The sequence below is a fragment of the Phacochoerus africanus genome, chromosome 15 (genome assembly GCF_016906955.1).
Source record: "Phacochoerus africanus isolate WHEZ1 chromosome 15, ROS_Pafr_v1, whole genome shotgun sequence".
Classification (NCBI taxonomy): domain Eukaryota; kingdom Metazoa; phylum Chordata; class Mammalia; order Artiodactyla; family Suidae; genus Phacochoerus; species Phacochoerus africanus.
In genome coordinates, this window is record NC_062558.1 from 67,186 (window position 1) to 89,114 (window position 21,929).

At 48.8% G+C, this 21,929-nt stretch overlaps 1 long non-coding RNA gene across 2 annotated transcripts; it reads right to left on the bottom strand.

Annotated features, from left to right (window-relative positions):
* Positions 1-3,683: 3,683 nt before the first annotated feature.
* On the bottom strand, positions 3,684-6,715 carry LOC125115794 (uncharacterized). 2 transcript variants are annotated; one of them, XR_007132175.1, is made up of 3 exons: positions 6,675-6,715; positions 5,781-5,913; positions 3,684-4,305 (listed from the first exon to the last, which is right to left on the bottom strand). It is a non-coding gene; the product is annotated as an uncharacterized LOC125115794 (long non-coding RNA). The 2 variants fall into 2 exon arrangements; XR_007132174.1 differs by lacking the exon at positions 6,675-6,715 and having other exon boundaries at positions 5,781-5,986.
* Between the last annotated feature and the right edge of the window lie 15,214 nt (positions 6,716-21,929).

A 21,929-nucleotide genomic window follows, 5' to 3' on the forward strand; every position in this document is an offset into this window, starting at 1 on the left:
AACCCATTTTATCAACTGTCAGTGCCATGGCTATACATGTAAGAAATCTAAAATATATATGTGTGTGTTGCATATCCCGAGTTTGCTATTTTCCCGGCTTTTGCTTCTTAGGGCCGCACCTGCAGCATACGGGAGTTCCCAGGCTATGGGTCTAATCAGAGCTACAGCTGCTGATCACAGCCACAGCCACAGCCATGAGGTATCCAAGCCATGTCCATGACCTACACCAGAGCTCAAGGCAATGCCGGATCTCTGACCCATTTAGTGAGGCCAGGGATCAACCCTGCACCCTCGTGGATACCAGTCAGATTTGTTTCCACTGTGCCACAACAGGAACTCCTTGGGTTTGCTATTTTTCATATCACACTCTCCCTCCCTCAATCAACCCAATGGTGCTGTGGGGTGATCAGTCTTGACACAGACACCTTTCCTGGGTTCCCCTCACAGAGCCCTGTTCTGGACCCCATACCCACTTCAGCCACCCCTCTCTCCACACTCCTTTCTGCAGTGAGCTGCTCTAGGCCCCACCGGACAGCTGCTGACATACTCTACATGGATGAAACGTCGCAGTAGGTTATGTGACAGCAGGTTATCTGGTAGAGCTGCATGAACCAGAGGGACTCAACTCTTGGCCAAGCTCAGGCTGCACACACCCCAAACACTTTGCTTCCTGATAGCAGTGACTTTCAAACAAGATTCTTACTCAAGTCCCAGAGAATAATGCAGACATGGGTGCTAGCTGCATGTACATTTCATAAGAAAGGACTTATGATCTTAGAATAAATCTAATCACACATTATAAAATTCATCCACCAATAAATGAATCATCTGGGGGACATCTACAGTACAAGTACTTTCATCTCAGTCTTTCAGTGGTTTCTTAAAATAGTTTTGGAATTTATTTGACCAGGGGGAGGGGTTGGTCAGGGGATTTAGAAAGAGCCCATCACACATTCCCCATCGGACAACAAGGTCCTGGAAGGCAGCAACAATGGCTTCCTGCCACCAGCACAAGAGCAACAAGACTAGGGTCAACTCTGCACCCCCTGAAAACATGCCCAGTAACTGGTAGAGAGTATTTACGCTCCAAAAATATGAGACGTCCTCCCCCAGTACGAGGATACTCCAAGAAACACTCACAGAGGCCCATCCTCTCAGTTTACAATGAAGAAACAATGGCTGGAAGAAGTGGAGTCATTTGGCCAAGGTCACCCAGTAGCTTGGAGTCCAAGTAAATAACTTTATTTAGCAAACAAGGGTCTGGAAACCAGTGCAGTAAAGTCCTCATCATCAGAGTGATTTTATCATTCTTCAGCCAGCCAGCCATATATTGGTTCTATTAAACTTCCACCACACAGCCTTGGCTTTAATATTGTCACATGCACTCCTCTTCTCCCTTCAGAAGAGTGATGCTCTTCAGGGTAAACGCTTCCCACCAAATTCCATGTTAACTCTCCAGGAGAGCCTGGCTCTGCTGGGTGAGGAAGGACCACCACCTGACTGAGTGCTGCTGGAGGCAGCAAGCCAGCTGAGCGATGCCTCAGGTCCTGAGTGGACTCACTGGGAAGGCTGGTCTTGGCACTCACCAGGGGCTGTCGCAGCAGCTGCATGTCTGTCATATCCACATTAGGTGCCCAGGGCTGATTGAGGGGCCAGAGTGTAGGAGGAGGCTGAGTGTTGGCTGTACTCTTAAGACCTAGGAGAGGTACAGGACAACATCCACACCCTCACTTCAACCCTGGGAGAAAGCCTGAGACCAAAGTGAACCATGAAGGTCAAGGGTGGATGCTGCAGGAATAAGGGGATAAAGCTCTGTCTTCCTCATTGAGCACCCTTGCTGGGTAGATCTCTCCTCTGGGACTGTGACCCTCTCTCTGTAAACCAAACTGTCACCAGTCTGAGGTCTTATGTGAAGATGGATCTTCCACATATCAAATTAGGTTTTAGGCTTAACGAGAGTCCTCTTGGCACATACTTAGTGGGACGACATTAGTGATGGGGGCCAAAACCCTGCTGTAAGCCATGGTGCTCCATGGCCTGCAGGGTCCTTCGGTGGGGGAGAACTGTGGTCCAGGGACTGCAGGGGCCTACTTGCCATGGGCAGGGACCCAGGATGTCAGTCATCACATATGTGTTTCATCAGAGGGGTCACGTGCTTCATGGTAGGCGAACCAGGAAGGAGCATGTGCTAGGAGCTAGGATGCAAGGGCAAGGCTGTCTGAGAACCTCAGTTACTGACCGCAGCTGCATTTTCCACGGGCCACATGCTGTTGGAACTAGACTTTGGTGCAAGCAAGTTTAGAGGGGTTCTCCATGGTGGGAGCTGTGTTCTCTCCTCATGGCACTCTGCCCATGCCAGCCTTGTGGTGTGAAGACAGAATGAGAGTTGGGTGGGCTCAGTTTCTCAGCTGTGAAAGCCTGCATAAAAGGAGCTGAAACTCAGATGTGCAGGCTTATGGACTGTCAGTGAGACCATGCTCCTTGCCTCTGATCCTTTCCTTCTTCCTCATCCTATTTCTTCACCAGTGAGCCTGAAAAGTAGGCATGGATATAGGAATGGAGGATGCAGGCTCCAGCCCAGCAGCACAGTGGTGCTTACCAGTGAGGCATGGAAGTCCTCATGTGTTGCCGAGGCTCATCATCCAGCATAGATGCAGGCAAAGCCCAGTGAAGGTTTCAAAGTCAAGAGGATAGTGTACTCAGAAGGCTGTGCCTGGACATCTCTGACTCTAGAATGAAGCTTGCTCAGAGGCAGAGGGGAAACCAGTCAGTTGGTTAGAGAAAAGCCTTTAGCTCTGCCACTTAAACTAACAAACTTACAAATTACCTGACAGGCTTTGGGACAACACGAGGAAGCCTCAGAAGACTAGGGTCAACTTCCTAGCAAGTTTTGTTCTAACAAGAGGGGGAGGAAGCCCTGTATTTTAGCAAATAGCTGGGAGAGGACGAACGAGCCAAGTGAAAAGGCAGATGAGGCTGGCAGCCCTGGGCAATCTTCAAAAAATTACTGGGAGAAACCCAGGGGGAGAGAGGAAGCTGTTGATGGGAGGTTCTGTTCCTGGTGGGGGTGGGGGGTTGCTGTTCTGCTGCAGAACTTGGAAAGCTGAGTCAAGCCATGGTGCTTGATTTAGCTTGGCTTGGTCTTTCTCAGGTGGAGCATTTGACAGGCACCTGCAGAGCTCTCTCTGGACCCCAGAGAGCTCAGACTACAAATCGTCATTAGCAAAAGGTTCACAGCTTAGGTTAAGAAATGAGAAGGGACCAGGTCCATCTTCAGCAGATGAAGAAACCAGGAGGCACTCGTTTCTGCACAGAAGCCAAAGACAGCAGCCTTAAACTGTCTTGGGCCATTTTGAAGAATTATAGGGAAAAGAGCAATGGTTGTAAGGAAAGCAGGGCCCTTAATTTTGTTTGGAAGTTGCTTATTATAATTGCGGATTCCATCATCACCTGGGGTGTGGGAACCCTTGAGAATAGAAAAGGGGAATTCGGAAGTTTTAACGCAGAGCCTATACATGGTGAAGAGACAGGAAATGCCATGAAACCTGAAGGTGCCACCAATGCAAGTTACACACTTGGTAGCTGACAGTGGGGCTTTGGATGCCATTCTTCAGGGCAAAAGGCAGTCTGTCTAAAGGGTAGAAGGTGTCCCTAGAACATAGAAACTCTGTGTCACAACCCACTGACCGGAGACAGCTTTTAATTGACCATGGATTTTTGAGGCTAGAGTCTGGTGAAATTATGCACTTTCAATGGCAACTTGGAGCAGCTGAACCAGGACATGCGCTGCTCTTTTCTCTCTTTGATTCCTTGCCCATCGTCCTCCTCTACACACTGCAAGCCATCTGCCATAGTCTGTAACTGGTGACAACCGTGCAGATTTAAACTGCAGGAGAGGCATCAGGCTCTGCAAACTCCACATTTCCAAAATCGCTGTTTGGACTGTAAGCTGACCAAATAGACACATTTAGGATTTGGGCTCCTGTTTCCCAGCCAGAAATGCAGGCCTGGAAAAAGATGCATCTCTATGTTGACACAAAGCTTTGTCTTGACAATTCACTGGCACGTTGAGAAAATGGAACACGGACGTCTCAGAGTTGGTGCAGCCCAATTTGGAAGCACCGGGAGGCTCCACATCCATTCCGGGGAAAATGAATTATGCTGCAGGTTCCAAAGAAGATCCTGACATCATCAGGAGCCGCTCTCACTAGGGCCCTCTGGTCAGGACCAGCCAGAGGAAGAAAAAGGAGGAGAGAAGAGACGCTTTTCAGGTATCTTAGGTCTTGAGTTGATGATGGGAGGGAGCTGGGTGAGAAATTTTACAAAGTTATAACACATTTTTACGACCCCTCCCCTCGTCAGCTCCTGTCTGCTTGACAAGGACAATATCCCTTCAGGAAAATAAGAAATAAAATGGAAAGTGGCCTCAAGATGAAATTACCTGAAGCAATGGCCTGATATGTTACAGAGTGTTGGGAGCAACATTAAAAAGGCATTTGTAAGTGGCCACCTCCATGGCTCCAAGTGGAAGCTGATGCAGGCCTTCTCAGTCCCAGGGCTTTTGTGAGAGTTGGCCCCTCATGACCACTCTTGGCAAGCCAGGCCTGGGACCCTGGGGACCCCACCGGGGAAAAAGTCCTTTTAAAGAGTCACAGCCCCTCTAACATGGACATTCTAGCAAGAGTCACGTCTGGGCAGAGGGTCAGACGCATTCGCACCTGTGAGAGGAGGAAGGAGGAGCCCAGCACCAAAGGGGGCTGGAAGTTGGCGACTGTCACCACAATAACCTAATTATCACTCTGCTCCTGTCCCCTCCTGAATAACTTTTTTATTGAAGCAGAGTTGATTTCCAATGTTGTGTGTCAGGTGTGCAGAAAAGTGATTCCATTATACCCCTGCATGTGTACATCTAGTCTTTTCCAGATTCGTTTCCATTACGGGTTCGTAAAAGATGCTGATAGGTTGTCTATTTGATATTTAGGAGTGCTGATAACGTCCTCAATCTACCGTAACTGGGCCCATCTGAATGACACCCAACGCCCCTCCTTCCTGAAGGCTTTCCTCTCAAGCTGGATGCCTGTCAAGATTCCTGTGCGGTGTGACAGCCCTCTCACTGCTGGCCCTGCAGTCAGCCCCTTCTCCACTTCCTCCAGCTGTCCTCTCACCTCATCCCCATCCACCCCGCCTTACTCCCACCTCATTACCGACCTCCCACTTCGTCACAGCTGTCACCATCCCATCGCCACCCTCCTCCTTCACCCCCATCCTCCCACCTCACCGCAGATCTCCTAACCACCCTCTCAGCTCAACTCCACCATCCTCCCACCTCACCTCCGTACTCCCACCTCATCGCTGTCCTCCCCACTTCATCACTGGCATCCTCCCACCTCACCACCACCCTCCCATCTCATCACCAACCTCCCACCTCATCACCGCCATTCTCCCACTCATTGCTGTCCTCCCACCTCATCACCACCATCCTCCCACTTCATCACCATCCTCCCCACCTCCTCCCATCTCATCGCCATCCTCCCACCTCATCACCATCCTCCCCATCTCACCACCACCCTCTCATCTCATCTCCGTCTTCCCCACCGCCCCCTCACTCCCTCAGCACCACCACCTGCTCCCCACTGGCTCTTCTGACGCCCTGGACTCCTCTGCGCCCCCCCCCGCCCCCTCAGGCCTCCTTCTCGTCAGCAGTTCAACTGTCACCTACAAAGCCCATTAACAAGTCCCTGCTCATAAAAGTACAGTCTGGGAAATAAAGCAAAGTCTACCTTTTCTTTTCCTTTGTGCTTGGCCGGGTTTCAGTTGCTTGCAGGGCGCAGTGCAGAGACACCACGCCTGCACTGCAAGACCCCAGTTAGGGAAGCAGCTGCGCCAGCCGTTAAAAAACGGTTCCTGAGGAAACTAAGGGCAACACCGCGATTCGAGATGCCTGGGATTGGGTGGGAGCCGTGTGCCCCCGCCTCCCACGGCCTGCCGAGGCCCCGCCTCCACGCGCGCGGCCTGCCGAGGCCCCGCCCCCCGGGCACATTGCCAGCCGAGGCCCCACCTGCCCGCGCGCGTCGTGCAGAAGCCGCGCCCCCCAGTCACATAGCCTGCCAAGGCCAAGCCCCTGGCAGAGGGCCTGCCAAGGCCCCGCAAACCTGGCACATGGCCTGCCGAGGCCCCGCCCCCCGGGCACATTGCCAGCCGAGGCCCCGCCCCCCCGCCCTCGGCCTACAGAAGCCGCGCCAACCTGGCACACAGCCTGCCGAGGCCCCGCCCCCCCAGGAAACGGCCTGCCGAGGCCCCGCCTCCCTGGCACGCGGCCTGCCGATGCCCCCCTGTCCGCGTGCTGCCTGTCGAAGCACCGCCTCCCCCGCTCGGCCTGCGGAGGCCCCTCTCCCCAGGAAAGGCATGCCGAGGCCCCGCCCCCCGGCTCGGCCTGCAGAAGCCGCGCCCCCCAGTCATATAGCCTACCGAGGCCCCGCTCCCCCCGCGCGCGGCCTGTAGAAGCACCGCCTCCCCGCGCGCGGCCTGCCGAGGGCCCCCCCCCCCCCCCCCCAGCACAGGGCCTGCCGAGGCTTCTCCTCCCTGGCACGCGGCCTGCCAAGGCCCTGCCTCCCTGGCACATGGCTTGCCGAGGCCCCGCCACCCCGTGCGGGGCCTGCAGGAGCCGCACCCACCTGGCACTTGGCCTGCCGAGGCCCCGCCACCCCGCCGAGCGAGGTCTGCCGAGGCTTCTCCTCCATGGCACGCGGCCCTGCCAAGGCCCTGCCTCCCTGGCACGTGGCTTGCCGAGGCCCCGCCCCCCCCCGGGCACACGGCCCGCCGAGGACCCCGCCTCCCCGCGCGGCCCCCAGAAGCCGCGCCCCCCAGTCACACAGCCTGCCGAGGCCCCGCCCCCCCAGGACACGTCCTGCAGAGGCCCCGCCCCCCTGGCACCTGGACTGCCGAGGCCTGCCCTGTCAGCACGCGGCTTGCCGAAGCCCCGCCTCCCCGCGCGCTGCCTGCCGAGGCCCCGCCCCACCAGGTCACGGCCTGCGAAGGCCCTGCCCCCCCGCAAGGCCTACTGACGGGGGTTCCCCCCCCCCACCGTACAGGGCCTGCTAAGGCCCCGTCTTCCTGCGTGCGGCCTGCGGAGGCTGACCCCCCCCACCCCCCGCCGAGCCCCAGCGCCCCTGCCTTGGCACCTCGCCCCCCCCCCATGAACTGAGGAGACACTGTGAAGCTCCCAGGCCCGCCTGACTACAGAGTGCGTGCTTGGAGCTCACAGCCCCCTGTCTTCGGATGGTGGAGAATGCTTTCCTTTCCTTCGCTGGGCGGGAGCCACGTGGGCAGGTGGACCCTTGATGCGGCCCAACTGGAAAGTGTCCGGAACACAACCTCCACCTGGTCTCTGTGCCTACTGCTGGAAGCCACTGTGTCCAGCTCCCTTGGCCCATCCCCAGCTCTACCCACAGTGGTTACCCTCTGCTCCCCGCTGCTGGCCGGGTCCCACCTAGGCCACCATCCCGGGGCCTCTGGCCGCTCACAGTCCCTCCACGTACCTGCCACCTGCAGTCCCTCCCTGCACCTGCCGCCTCCAGGCCTCTTCCACCTTGTCCTCTGTCCCCCACAACCACACTGTTCCCACCCCTCCCTCACTGGTCCCCAGCTTCAGTCTCATCCACTCAGGTGTCCTTTCCTCCTCCTGGTCCCTCTCTGGAGCACACTGCCAGGTCCACCAGCAACACTCGGTCTCCATCTCTTGTTTGTTTTCTCTTTTCTCCACTAGAATGTAAGCCCCAAGCAGGGATTTCACTCTCGTTTCCTCTTTGCTGTGTTCCCACTACCTCGAATAGTGTCTGGCGTGAGCTGAATGCTCCATAAACACTTGGTGAGTGAAAGGTGATGCGATGTGATGTGACAGGACAGTCCTGATTGGGAGAGGAGAGAAAGGTGACCAGTGGTGAGCAGTACTCAAGGAAGTGCCGACCCTTTCGTGAGTGGGATGTTGGTGACAAGGTAACCAACTTGGGCAGAAGACTCAGAAAGGTAGAGAGGGTGCCCAGGAGCTGAACAGAAGGAATGGTGTGTTTACATTCAGACTCTCCCTGAGGAGTAGATGGGAATGTTTTGATTGCTCACCAGAGAGTCAAAGGGCATCTAAAGAAATTGCTGACAATTTTGCTAAGTACAGTGCTTTTCGCTTGGTAGATGCACAAGGCAACTAACATATATAGCATCTACCAGCTTAAAAGCAATTCTACCAGAATAAAAACTATATTTGAAAGTTTCTTTTAATAACATCTTGGGGTTTTTTTAAAGTCTAATTTTGTTCTGCAAAAGGGATGAGGTGTTGGTTCCTAGTAAAATAAGTCTACTTCCTCAATGTCGTTATTCCCATATACTAGATCTTATAACTACACTGGAGCTAAAAATTGCAAAACATAATTTCCACATTTGGCCAAGAAAATCTAATGTACATTGAGAGTGTTATACTTTGCAAAGCCAAAGGAAAAGAATGTAGGTTATGGGACCTGGACACTTGGATTTGAAGAGTGTGTCAGACGTCCTAGCCATTCTGAACCTTGGTTTCATCAACTGAAAAATGGGAATCCTGTTGTGTCTAGAACCAGTATAATGTTAGTGACTAACAGAGTGTGCTACGGGTAGTACATGCTCCAGAGTGCTGCTAACAACCTATACTTTCTCAGTTACTGAAATCCCAAACAAAATGGCCTACCTAATCTTGATGCTATTAAACAATTTTTAGGGGTTGTGATGCTACCACAACTCAAAAATTCTTTTAACTCTGAAAACCCAAAACATTCATAAAAACCATCCAAAAAGTTTTTATGCAAATGAGTCAGCTTTTAAGTGGAGAAGATATAAAGCACATATTGCATTATCTCCTGAATACTTTCATAAAGAACAGGGCTCCTGAAGTTCCCAACGTGGCTCAGTGGAAATGAATCTGACTAGCATCGCTGAGGACACAAGTTGGGTTCCTGACCTCCCTCAGCGGGTTAAGGTTCCAGCATTGCTGTGAGCTGTGGTGTAGGCTACAGATGTGGCTTGCATCCCTCATTGCTGTGGCTGTGGTGTAGGCTGGTGGCTACAGCTCTGATGCAACCCCTAGCCTGGGAACCTCCATATGCCATGGATGCAGCCCTAAGGGGAAAAAAAAAAAAAAAAAAAAAAACAGACAACAACAGGGTTTCTGAAATGGCATGCAAGTACCTTGTTACACAATTCCATCCGAGTTTCTCAGAATTACATTATTAATTCTTTTTCTCAAAAAGGACTTTAGAACCATAGGATTTCCCTAAACAAATGACCTTCTTCTACAGATGAGGACATGAAGAGCAACTCCTACCTGGTTGTACAGGCAAGACCTGGCACAGTCTCTAGACTGCTACTTCATTCCTCTGTCATCTGCATGATGGCTGGGGCAGCCAGTAAACCAGACAAAAAGAAAGCCATGGAAGGGAGACGGGCCAATAATATCTTTCAGAGGAGCCTTGCCCACCTCCAGTCTCCTGACACAAGCATTTCCGTATTGCAGATCTTCTCACACGTGGCTCACCCACCAGCTGTGGATAACTGCCCTGAACATGGGGCCCTGGCTCACCCTCCACATCTGCACAGCCTAAAAGGATAACAGGTCATACACCTGGAGAAAGCATCACCCCAACACACACTGTAGGTGCCTTGCGAGGAGGACAAAAGCCAGGGCTTGAGGAGCCAGGGAGTGGGGAGCTCATTCCCAGAGTGCTCAGAAGAAGGAAGTGCTCAAGGGACAGGAAGTGTAGAGTGTGTTCTGGCTGGCAGAGGTCTGCCCTGGCTTCCACATGGTTCACCACTGGATCTTCCATCTGGTGGGAAGATGTTATTGATTTTATATATATATACACATACAGTTGGTTCTCATTAGTCACAGATTCCATATCAGAGAATTCACCTATTCACTAAAATGTATTTGTCACCCCAAGTCAGGGCTTGGGGTGCTTTTGCTCACATGTGGACACACGCAGAGAAGAGAAAAATTCACCTACCTACAAATGCATTTCCAGCTCAGGCTGAACAAAGCGAAACTCTGCCTTCCTGTTTCCACTCATACTGTAAGCAAATGTCACTTCTCTGGTCTATTTAGTGCCAAATTTCCCCACATTTTTGTGGGGGTGTGTGTGTGTGTGTGTGTGATTTAACTCTTTCAAATGGCCCCCATGTTCGGTGCTGAAGTGTTGTCTAGGACTTTATGGGGGAAAATACATTGGTTAGATACGTTTTGTTTACACATAGGATTACAGTGCAATTGGCTGTGAGTTCAGTGCCAATGAAACAACAGTGTATATTAAACAAGGTGTCTTTAAACAGAAACACACATAAAATAAGCTTTTGTATTTATCAAGAGACAAAAAAGTGTGACCAGAGGCTGGCAGGAACCTAACCCTGAATTTCCCATGGGCGCAGTGGTTCAGTGTTCACTGATTCCATGTTTGTGGTGACTACAGACCCCAACCACATGACAATGAGGTCTGAATAGGTATGTATATACCCATGCACTCATACATAGATATGCACTCACCCATGTCCGTGTAATGATACAAACACGCGTGGGGGCATATGGCATGTGGCTCCAGCCATGGTTTCATGAAGAGACTGTCATGGTTCTGTAACCTATATTGTGAAAGCCGGAAATTTCAGGAGACGAGAGTGAAAAAAGAAATGCACCAAGACTCTGTGCATAAACCATTCATCAGTGGCCTGAATCCAGAATAAGACATGAATGAGATGGGCCATTCCACATGGCTTTGCAGGGAGATTTTATATCTTCCTGATAACAACTCTGACTCCATCAGGTCTGTGAGAGTTCCAGCACACAGCGATTTTAATGCACCTAGATGGTAGTACTTTCCCCCAAATTTCAATATTCTAAATATTTTAAGAGTCACAAATTATTTGCTCCCAAATAGTTTATATGGACAAACTTATAACAGTAATGATCTAAGCAAAATGTGCATCCCATGGGCATGACATAAAAAAAGAGGCTTTTCCAATTGTCAACCTTTTGAAGCAGCATTATCATCTTTGCAGTTCCCATAGCAACACGTTCCATTGCTTAGGTGACAGTGATCTTGTGCTAAACTAAGTTGGAAAACAAACGGACATTTCCTCCTGAGTGTCCTCACATCTCACAGTTACCTCCAAGCCGTAGAGGGTTGATGTGCCCAGTGCAGCTTCGTGAAGAGTTACGAGGACATTTCATAAACAGGTTTCCAGGATTTGGACTGTTAAAGCAGTTTTCAACTTCAAGAGCTTTCCAACACGAACCACATCACTCTTGGTGTTATGCCATGGAGATTGTCCCAGCTGCAGAACAGATGCCAAAGGAAGACATGCCATCTCGGGTGGATTTGCAGCAGTTCCACAAAGGACCTGAGGGAGAGGGTGGGATGGAAGATGCCCAGTCCTACCGTCACCAACTCAGGCAGCAGGAGCCACTCTGGGAAAAGTGGATGAGATGCAGCAACCATGAAAGGCCAGTTTCTCCTTCCACAAACCACGTGGTAGAGCCAAAATGCAGGACGGTACTCCCGTGTTGGTTTCATCCTATCAATATTTTCATGAGTATGGAATCTCATAAGGGAAGGTCTCACACATGCACAGGGGTGGAAGAGATAGTTATAGGAGTGGAGGGGCTATTTGAAAGTACATTTTAGCCCAGAAACCTAGAAAGGGCTCCATGCTTTCTCCCAATGCCTCTCACAACTGGTTTGTTTGAATGACACATGTAGTCAGGACATTTCTTGAGAAAAAGTGAAATGTAGAGAATGGAATGTCAGTCAGTGGATTTGCAGGCACAGACACACTGTCCTAGTGCATATTTTTCTTCTGAAATAATCAAATATAATTTAGGCACTTTGTAATTAACCCAAAGGGGGCTTTTAACAAAGAGCACAGAGCTCTAAGTTGAAAACGTACACTTGCAGAGTGTGTCCAAAGCCAACTTTGTTTTTCAAAAGGAAAATGTGTCCTCTCACTGCTTGAATTCAACCAAAAGGATGTGAACCAGGCTTAGAGAAGGAGGCCTGGCCTCTCAGGTCCCTGAGATAGTGTACGGCTGAGTCCTATGGGAGAAGACAGGGTCTCATCTCTCAAATTGTAATGGTTAGAGAAGCCAACTGGTGGACTTTTAAATAATTATAAAGGAAAGAGAAATAATTTGAGAATAAGGCAAGAAAATATAATGAAATCCTAAAACCTGATAGAGACCATGCACTCCATGTGAAGGCTCGAATGAGCAGTTACAAATCACAGAGGGCTAAAGAAGGCGGGGAGCCTTCTCACCCCTGCTGGAACTTGTCACACTTCAGGCTACATTTTCTCTGCAGAGGAGAAGTAGCAATACTACAGGACCGAGGAAGGTGGAAGGCACCTCCCCTTCCTAGTACCTAGTACTGTGACTTCCTCCTTGATTTCTGTTTCCAGTGACTCAGCCAGTCCTAAAATGCTCCTGCATACTGAGTGCCCAAGACATTGCAAATAAAATCAGAGGCCATGGTGGTGCATCACTGGGCCTCAGGGTCCAGTGTGCTAGCTTCTGCTTCCCTAAAAGACAAGATCATTGCTACGAGCCTAGGTCATTGCCATGAGCATACTTCAAAGCTTCTTCAGCATTCTTGCCTCTTCAATACCTCGCTCGGTCTGTCTACTCAGACACTATTCAGCAACGCAAGATCTGAGCCATATCTTTGACATACGCCACAGCTCACGGCAACACTGGATCCCCCACCCAGTGAGCAAGGCCGGGGATAGAACCCGAATCCTCATGGATACTGGCTGGATTTGGTTCTGCTGTGCCACAATGGGAACTCCCTGAAACCCAGGTTTATATCCTGTTAGATTCTCATTCTTACTCTTTTTCCCTTGATATGCATTCATGTTCATATTCTCCCTCTCTCTCTCTCTAAAAAAAAAAAAAAAAAGGAAAAAAGAAAGAAAAAAAGGAGTTCCCATCATGGCTCAGGGTCCTCTGACCAACACCCATGAGGACACAGGTTTGAGCCTTGAGCTTGTTCAGTGGGTTAAGGATCCAGCGTTGCCATGAGCTGTGTTGTAGGTCTCAGATGTGGCTTTGATCCTGCATTGCTGTGCCTGTGGTGTGAGCTGGCAGGTATAGTTCCAATTTGACGCCTAGCCTGAGAACCTCCATATGCTGCGAGTATGGCCCTGGAAAAAAGAAAAAACAACAAACAAATGTATATACATACTTTCTGTTTTAAATATATATATTTTAGGGCCTCTAGGAAGTTCCCAGGCTAGGGGTTGAATTGGAGCTGCAGCTGCCAGCCTATGCCACAGCCACAGCCACAGCAATGCTGGATCCCAGCCACAATGGCAACCCATGCTGCAGCTTGCAGTGATGCTACATTCTGTCCTTAATCCACTGAGCAAGGCCAGGGATAGATCCCACATCTTCATGGACCCTGTCGGGTTCTTAACCCACTGAGCCAATTTAAAGTATGGAATTCCTGAAGTCCATACTTTAAAATCCATACTTTTTATTCAAACTTCCTTAGTTTTCACCTCATGTGTTTTTTCTGTTCTAGTATTCCATCTATGATACCAAGTTACATTTAGTTGTCGTGTCTCCTTAGGCCCCTCTTGGGCTGTGACAATTTCTCAGACACCTTGTTTTTGATGACCTTGACAGTTTTGAGGATGCTGGTCACTTATTTTGTACAATGTCCCCCGCTTGGAATATGCCTGATGTTTCTTCATGATTAGATGGAGTTTATGGACTCTGGGGAGAAGATCACAGAGGTAAAGTGCCATTCTCTTCACATATCAATGATACACATACTCTAGGAAGGACTTAGCACTTGTGTGGTTGACCTTGACTCCTGTTAAGATTTTTCCACTGTCTTTTTATTCCCTTTCTATATTGTCCTTTTTAACAATATGACATGATAATCAGTCTACAGTTAAAAGCAGGAAATTGTGCTGCACGTCCTGAGAACAGAGTACCTACATAAGTTATCTGGAATTCTTCTGTACAAAATATTGTTATTATCCCTTATTGATGGACTGAATGATTGAGTTAGTCATTTATTTATTAATAGGGATTCATAGCCATTTATTTTATACTTTGGGTTATAAACCCATACTATATTACTTATTTTCTTGGTCAAATTGCTTCACTTTGGCCATTGGAAGCTCTTTCAGTTGGCCCATGTACACCTCATTTTTTTTTTAGGAGTTTCTGACTTTCTGTTTTAAATATTGTTTGCAAATACATTGAGAACCACTTCAAATACCACAGTAGTTTTTTGTTTTGAAACATCAAACATCATTTTTAAAACCTCAGTGGAGGAGTTCCCGTTGTGGCGCAGTGGTTAACGAATATGACTAGGAACCATGAGGTTGTGGGTTCAATCCCTGGCCTTGCTCATGTGGCTTAAGGATCTGGCATTGCTGTGAGCTGTGGTGTAGGTTGCAGATATGGCTCAGCTCTGGCATTGCTGTGGCTCTGGCATAGGCCAGTGGCTATAGCTCTCATTTGACCTGTAGCCTGGGAATCTCCATACACCATGGGAAGCAGCCCTAGAAAAGGCAAAAAGACAAAAAGAAAAAAAGAAAAAAGAAAAACCTCAGTGGAGAATAATGTTATCCTCATCAAATATCAACCCTGGATATTCCTCTTTTTCACTCCTGATATTCCATGTTTCTTTCTATAATCATTCCCCTTCTGTCTCAAGAAGATCCTTTAGGAATTTTCAGATTAGATCCACTGGCAGCAAATTCACTCGGTTTTCCTTCATCTGAGAAAATCTCTTTTCACTTTCATTCCTGAAGGATATTCTCACTGGATACAGAATTCTGTTAACAGTTCCTTTCCCTTAGCACTTAAAAAATGGTGTGCTATTTCCTTCTGGCCTCCATGGCTTCTAACGAGAAATCACAGGAATTAGAGATATTCTGCCCCAGTAAGCAATGTGGCATCTCTGTATGATACTTTTTTTTAATTTCATTTTTTAACTTAATTTTTTTTTGTCTTTTCTAGGGCTGCATGCGCAGCATATGGAGGTTCCCAGGCTGGGGGGTCAAATCAGACCTACAGCTGCTGGCCTACACAGCAGCCACAGCAATGCCAGATCCGAACCATGTCTGTGACCTACACCACAGCTCAGGGCAATGCCAGATCCTTAACCCACTGAGGTAGGCCAGGGATTGAACCCAAAACCTCATGGTTCTTAGTCAGATTTGTTTCTGCTGTGCCATGATGGGAACTCCTCACACAGCTTCTTGAATCTGCAGATTTTGCCTTTCCTCAAATTTGTGAAGATTTCGGCTTTTTGTCAGCCCTGATCTCGTCCTCTTCTCCAAATATTAGATATACTGTTATTGTCCTACCAGCCCTTCAGATTCTGTTTCTTTCTTTAAAGTTTAATTGTGGGAAAGAACACATATTAAATTTACCATCTGAACCATTTCCAAGTATTCAGTTCAGTAGTGTGAAGTGTATTTATAGTATTGTGCAACCAATATCCAGAACTTTTCATTTTGTAAAACTGAAACCCTATACCCATTAAATGGCACCCCATTTCCTCCTCTCCTTAGCCCCAGCAACCATCAGTTAACTTCTCTCAATATGAATTTGACCTCTCGACACACATTATATAATGTAGTCACACACTTTTTTTGTGACTGGCTTTTTTCAGATAGCATAATATCCTAAAGGTTCACTCATATTGTAGCATGTGTCAGATTTTTCTTCCTTTTTAAGAATGAATAGGGAGCTTCCCTTTGTGGCTCAGTGGTAAGAAACAAGTATCCATGAGGACTCAGGTTTGATCCCTGGCTTTGATCAGTGGGTTAAGGATTCAGCGTTGCTGTGAGCTGTGGCATAGGCCAGCACTGCAGCTCTGATTTGACTCCTAACCTGTGAACTTCCATATGCCACAGGTCTTTTGCCTAAAAAGAAAAAACAAACAAACAAACAAAAAAAAAAACCAAAAAACCTCCAAACATAATGAATAACATTCCATTGCATGGATATACTGCATTTTGTTTAGTCATTTATCTGTCTATGGACACTTGCATTGTTTCCTTATTCTGCCTATTGTGAACAGTGCAATTATGAATATGGATGTGCAAATATCTCTTCAAGACCCTGCTGTTAATTCTTTTGTAAATTTCTCATTGTGGAGAGCAGAAACAAATCTGATTAGTATCCATGAGGATGCAGGTTCAATCCCTGGCCTTGCTCAGTGGGTCCAGGATCCAGCATTGCCATGAGCTTCAGTATAGGTCACAGATGTGGCTTGAGTCCCTTGTTGTTGTGGCTGTGGCCAGCATCTGCATCTCTAATTTGACCCCTAGCCTGGGAACTTCCATGTGCTGCAGCTGAGGCCCCAAAAACCAAAAATAAAATAAAATAAAAGAAGAATTAATAAATTTTACAGTTCACATTTCAAAGACTACAAAGAGGTCCAGTGAAAAGTTGTCCTCCTATTCTGTCCCCAATCCTTCTAGCCCCTCCACCAGGTAACCACAATCATGAAATCTCGAGTATTTTTTCCAGACATATTGTGGTACATAAACAAGTATTATTTATATTATTTTCCTTTTACACAGCTAGTGGCACTCTATGCTCTACTTTTCATCTTGCCTTTTTTTTTTTGGCTGTGCGTACAGCATATGGAGCTTCCCTGGCCAGGGATCAAATCCACGCCACAGCAACAACCTAATCCACTGCAGTGACAACGCCTGATCCTAACACGCTGTGTCACAAAAGAACTCCTCATCTTACCTTTTTAAACTTAATAATATATCCTAGCCATCTTTCTATTCCTATACATTAAAAAGCATCCTTGGGGAGTTCCTGTTCTTGCTCAGCAGTAACAAACCCGACTAGTATCCATGAGGACTCAGGTTTGATCCCTGGCCTGGTTCAGTGGGTCAAGGGTCCAGCGTTGCTGTGACTGTGGCATAGGGAACTTCCATATGACGTGGCTGCAGCCCTTTAAAAAAAAATGCCCGTTCACTTTTGAGGTAGTATGGTTTTCTATTTGATGGTGTGTCAAAATTTAGACAGTCTCTTATGGATGGACATCTATGGTGCTTCCAATCTGCTGCTATTTAAACTATGATTCAATGAATAACTTTGTCACGTCATTTTTTTTTTTCTTTTTCTGGAGCTGCTCCCATGGCTTATGGAGGTTCCCAGGCTAGGGGTCTAATCTGATCTGTAGCCACTAGCCTATGCCAGAGCTGCAGCAACACCAGATCAAAGCTGCATCTATGACCTATACGACAGCTTATGGCAATGCCGGATCCTTAACCCACTAAACGAGGTCAGGGATCAAATCCACAACTTCATGGTTCCTAGTGGTATTCATTTCCACTGTGCCTTGACAGGAACTCCCTGATCTCCATCAGAGCATCAGAGCCCATTAGCAGGCGGCTGCAATGGAGTAAATTTAGGCACTGGCTGAAAGCATGTGGCAGAGATGCCAAGGTGGTGGAATGGAACTGCTAGCTCAGCGAGGGCACACAGGCCCCGTTCCCACACACTGCTCTCTGTGGAAGTATTAAGAAGAGGCTCAGGGTGGCCCTGGCAAGGGGTCAGAGAGCCATGTCTCCCTCTCCCTCAGGCCCACACCTGCATCCTCCAACTTTGTGGCCTTTCTGGCTGTTCCACCCTGGATTCTAGAGCCTGCACAGCTTCAGTGGAAACCCTCCGGAGCTTTCTTATGGTCCAGACCCTCTGAGGATGCCATCCACATATGCGGCTTTCCAAGCTCTGGCAGAAATAACCACCATCCTCTCTGAGCCCAGGACCCACTTCAACAGCCCTCACTCATCCAAGACCAAAGTTTCTCTCAGCCTTTAATAAATTTTTTTCTGGCTGGTAAGAATGTGAAGTTGAGGAGTTCCCGTCCTGGTGGCAGCAGAAACAAATCCGACTAGGAACCAAGAGGTTGTGGGTTCAATCCCTGGCCTTGTTCAGTGGGCTAAGGATCCAGTGTTGCTGTGACCTGTGGTGTAGGCCACAGATGCACCTCAGATCCCTTGTTGCTGTGGCTGTGATGTAGGCCAGTGGCTACAGCTCCGATTCAACCCCTAGCCTGGGTACCTTCATATGCCATGGGTGTGGCCCTAAAAAGACAAAAGACAAATAAAATAAAATCATAATTACAGAATTCACGCAAGGGTCTGATTATGTAAAGTTACATAATCATGCATTGATTGATTGATTGATTGATTGATTGATTTTGCTTTTCATGGCCACACCTGGGGCATATGGAAGCTCCCAGGCTAGGCATCAAATCGGAGCTGCAGCTCCTTCCCTACACCACAGCCACAGCCACACCAGATCTGAGCCATGTCTGTGACCCACAGCACAGCTCACGGCAATGCTGGATTCTTAACCTTCTGAATGGGGCCAGAGAGCAAACCTACATCCTCATGGATACTAGTCTGGTTTGTTACCACTGAGCTACAACAGGAACTCCAATATAATACTGTATTTTAAAAATTTATTTTACTTTATCTTATTTCATTTTGGTCCTTTTAGGGCCATACTCACGGGAATATAGAAGTTCCCAGGGTAGGGTTCGCATCCGAGCTGTAGCTGCCAGCCTATACCACAACCACAGCAACACCACATCCAAGCTGCATCTGCAACCTATGCCACAGCTCACTGCAACTTGGGATGAACCCACTGAGCAAGGCCAGGGATTGAACCAGGGTCCTCGTGGAGACTAGTCAGGTTCATTACCACTGAGCTGGAAGGAAGGGAACTCCAGTAATGTATTTTAAAAGTAAATAAATTCATTCACTGCAAGTACATTAAATGTCAGGCCATACACTGGGTGTGTACAGTGATTATATGCACAGTTATACAAGAGACAAACACTCCACTCTTAGGGAAGAGTCTAGAGGGGAGAAAAACTGACATGACACAAATATCCTATAAATCATTTAGTTGCAGGGTGTGCTGAGCTCAGCACACCTGTAGCTTGGGGGGAAGTGCTACTCAAATTAAAGCACTCAACAGGCACTTGGCGCAACCAGTATGGGAGTTCAAGCCGGTGAGCCCGAAGAAGGTGCCACTCGTGTGGAAATTGTGGCTTTCCAGGAAAACTCCAGAAGGGAAATTGCCAAATATTCCAAAAGACGTGGGATCATTAAGCCAAACAAAGGGGTTTATCTTGTTTACAGGTACCCAGAACAGGCCAACCCCCAGGAGCTCCAGATGCAGGGGCAGCCAGAGGGGCAGGAGACTTTCAGAGCGAACCCCTCCAAAGGCCACCGAGGTTATGACTTTAGGGACCACACATATCCTCAGCCAAGTACATATTCAGGGCCACCCAACTCCCCCTCCCAGGTTTGGGAAACTGAAGTCCAGAGGGTTGGACTGGCATGGTCACGCCAGGACCATGAACCATGCCCTGCCTGTCGCTTGGGACAGGAAGCGCTACCTTGTCCAGCTGGGCGGCTCAGAGCAGGTCTCAGGCCTCCAGAAACGAGAAAACGTGAAGCAACTCATGCAAACCCAAATGGCCCCTGCCGACCTGGGTGCTCTGGCCAGGCCACGCCTTCCCGGTGTTTCCACCCCACAGGCCATACCCTGCTCCACCCTGCTTCCACCCCATAGGCTGAGCCCTTCCAGGTTGATCCTTGCCAGCATCCCCTCTCAGGTCCCAAAGCTTGCCAAACCCACTTCTGTTTGGCCTTCCACTGGTCTCTGCCCTGCCCCTTGGCTCTCACATCGTCCTGACACTCGGCAGACCCTTGCCTCCTCCCTCACACTGACATTCATCCTCGCTCTGACCTTTGCCCTTGCACAGACCAGCTGGACCTTGGGGTGTCCCTGACCCAGCACCTTTTGAGCCCTTGCCCTGGTGCTAGCCCTTACGCAGAACTCAGTCCTTTTCCTCAGCCTTGCCCTAATCAAAACCCTTGATTTTATGAGCATCAGACATCTTACCCCACCCTTGTCCCTACCTGACCCAGGCACACTCTAACACACACTTCACCCTAAACTTTCCCTAGCCCTGACTCCCACCTTCACAATCGCCTTCACGATGACCCCCAGCCTCCCTCCTGCCATGGCACTGGCCCTTGCCCCAAACCTGGTGCCTCCCTTGTCATGGCACCCACCCTGGCTCTTACCCCAGCCTTGGCCCTGATACCAGGACCCTCACTCTGGACTTGGTTGTGGCCCTGGCCAAGATCAGATCAGAGTTAGCATAAATGATAACAATGTAAATGTCATGATCAAGTTCAGTGTCAGAGCAGTCAGGGTGGCAGACAGTGATGAAGATCAGAATGAGGGTGAGTGTCCAGGGTAAAATTCTAAATCAGGTAGGGGTCACGATAAGAGGATGGTCAGGGTCACGGTGTCAGAAGCAGGTTCGAGGACCAGTGTGAGGCAAGGTGGAGACTCCATCGGAGAGGATCAGTAAGAGGATGAGCGTCAGGGTGAGGATCATGGTTGTCAGGATGGAAGAACGACTGAAAGGTGGATTCAGGTTGACAGTGAATGTCCAGTTCTGAACAGGATTCAGTCAAGGTGAGGGTGAGGCTGATGTTCAGGATTAAGCATCAGTGCAGACTTAGAGTCAAGATCAACCATGAGGAGAACTGCCAGGACCAGAGTGAAGGCCAAGGTCAATCAGAAGTCAAGGTGGGGTTCCTTTCCTCTTGCTGCTGGAAGGAATCAAGTCCTCCTCCACCTCTCCCTCCCCACTACCAATTACACTGGCCCAATCTGCGTAATCCAGGATACTCTTTCGATCTCAAATATGTACCCTTAATCACATCTGCAAAGTCCCTTTTTTTGTATAGGGCAACATATTCATAGGTCAGGACATGGGCGTCTTTGGGGGGACATTATTGTGATTATCAGAGATGATCAGGTTTAGTCAAAAATCAGGTTCAAGGTTCAGGTCCAGTGTGATATGATGGGTCAAATGAAGGTGATCAGACTGAGGATGAACATTCACCATAAATATGAAGGTCAATGTCAGTGTGAAGTTCAATTTCAGGATCGGGGTCTAGGTCAGCTTCAAGGTCAGGATGGGATTAGGGTGTCAGTGATGAGGCTCTGTGTTTGGATGAAGACCCAGGTCAGGGTGAAATTGAGGTCCAGGTCAAGATCAGGATTAGGATCAGGGTCATGGTCAGGCTTGGGGTACAGATATTTCTTTCACCTTTGGCGTAGTGTAGTTCAGCACCAAGGCTCAAGTTCAAGGGCAGGGGAGGTTGGTATGATAGTCTTTGGCAAGGATACATTCTAGGAGCAGAGTTAAAGGTCATAATCAGATTGAGAACAGCAGTGGTTCATTCATGGTAATGTTCTGGGTCATGACCAGTGGGAGAGAACTTGTGGTCAAGGTAAGTCAAGATCAGGGTTATAATGAACATCAAAGGTGTCAATTAGAGGGTCAGTGTTAAGGTGAAGATGAGAGCCAAGTTCATACACAAGGTTAATTCTAGGTCAAGTGGGGTCAGAGTTTGAGTGAGGCTGAGAGTCAATGCCAAGATCCAAGCCAAGTATAGGTGGGGAAGGAGTTGGCAAAGAATTGAGTGAGGGTGAGTGACTGTATGTCAGCGTCAGGGTGATAGGGTCAGGGTCAGCATAAGGCTCAAGGCCAAGTGAGGGTCAATGTCAGGGCGGACTAAGGTTTAGGGTCTTTGTGAGTGGAACTGGCCAGGGATCAGCAGTCAGGGTGTGGGTACAGCCTCACATTTATGTGGAGATGAGAGATAACTAGAAATTGAGCTAGACTTAAGGTTAGAGTCTGCAGATGTAGCTAGGTCCAACAGGCAGAGGCCAGATCCTTAAAATATCTTTGAAGACCTATGAGACACTCAGACTTTACCCTGAAAGCAACAAATGTGCTTTGCCCTCTAAAAACCTGGAGGGCAGTGACTGTGGCAGC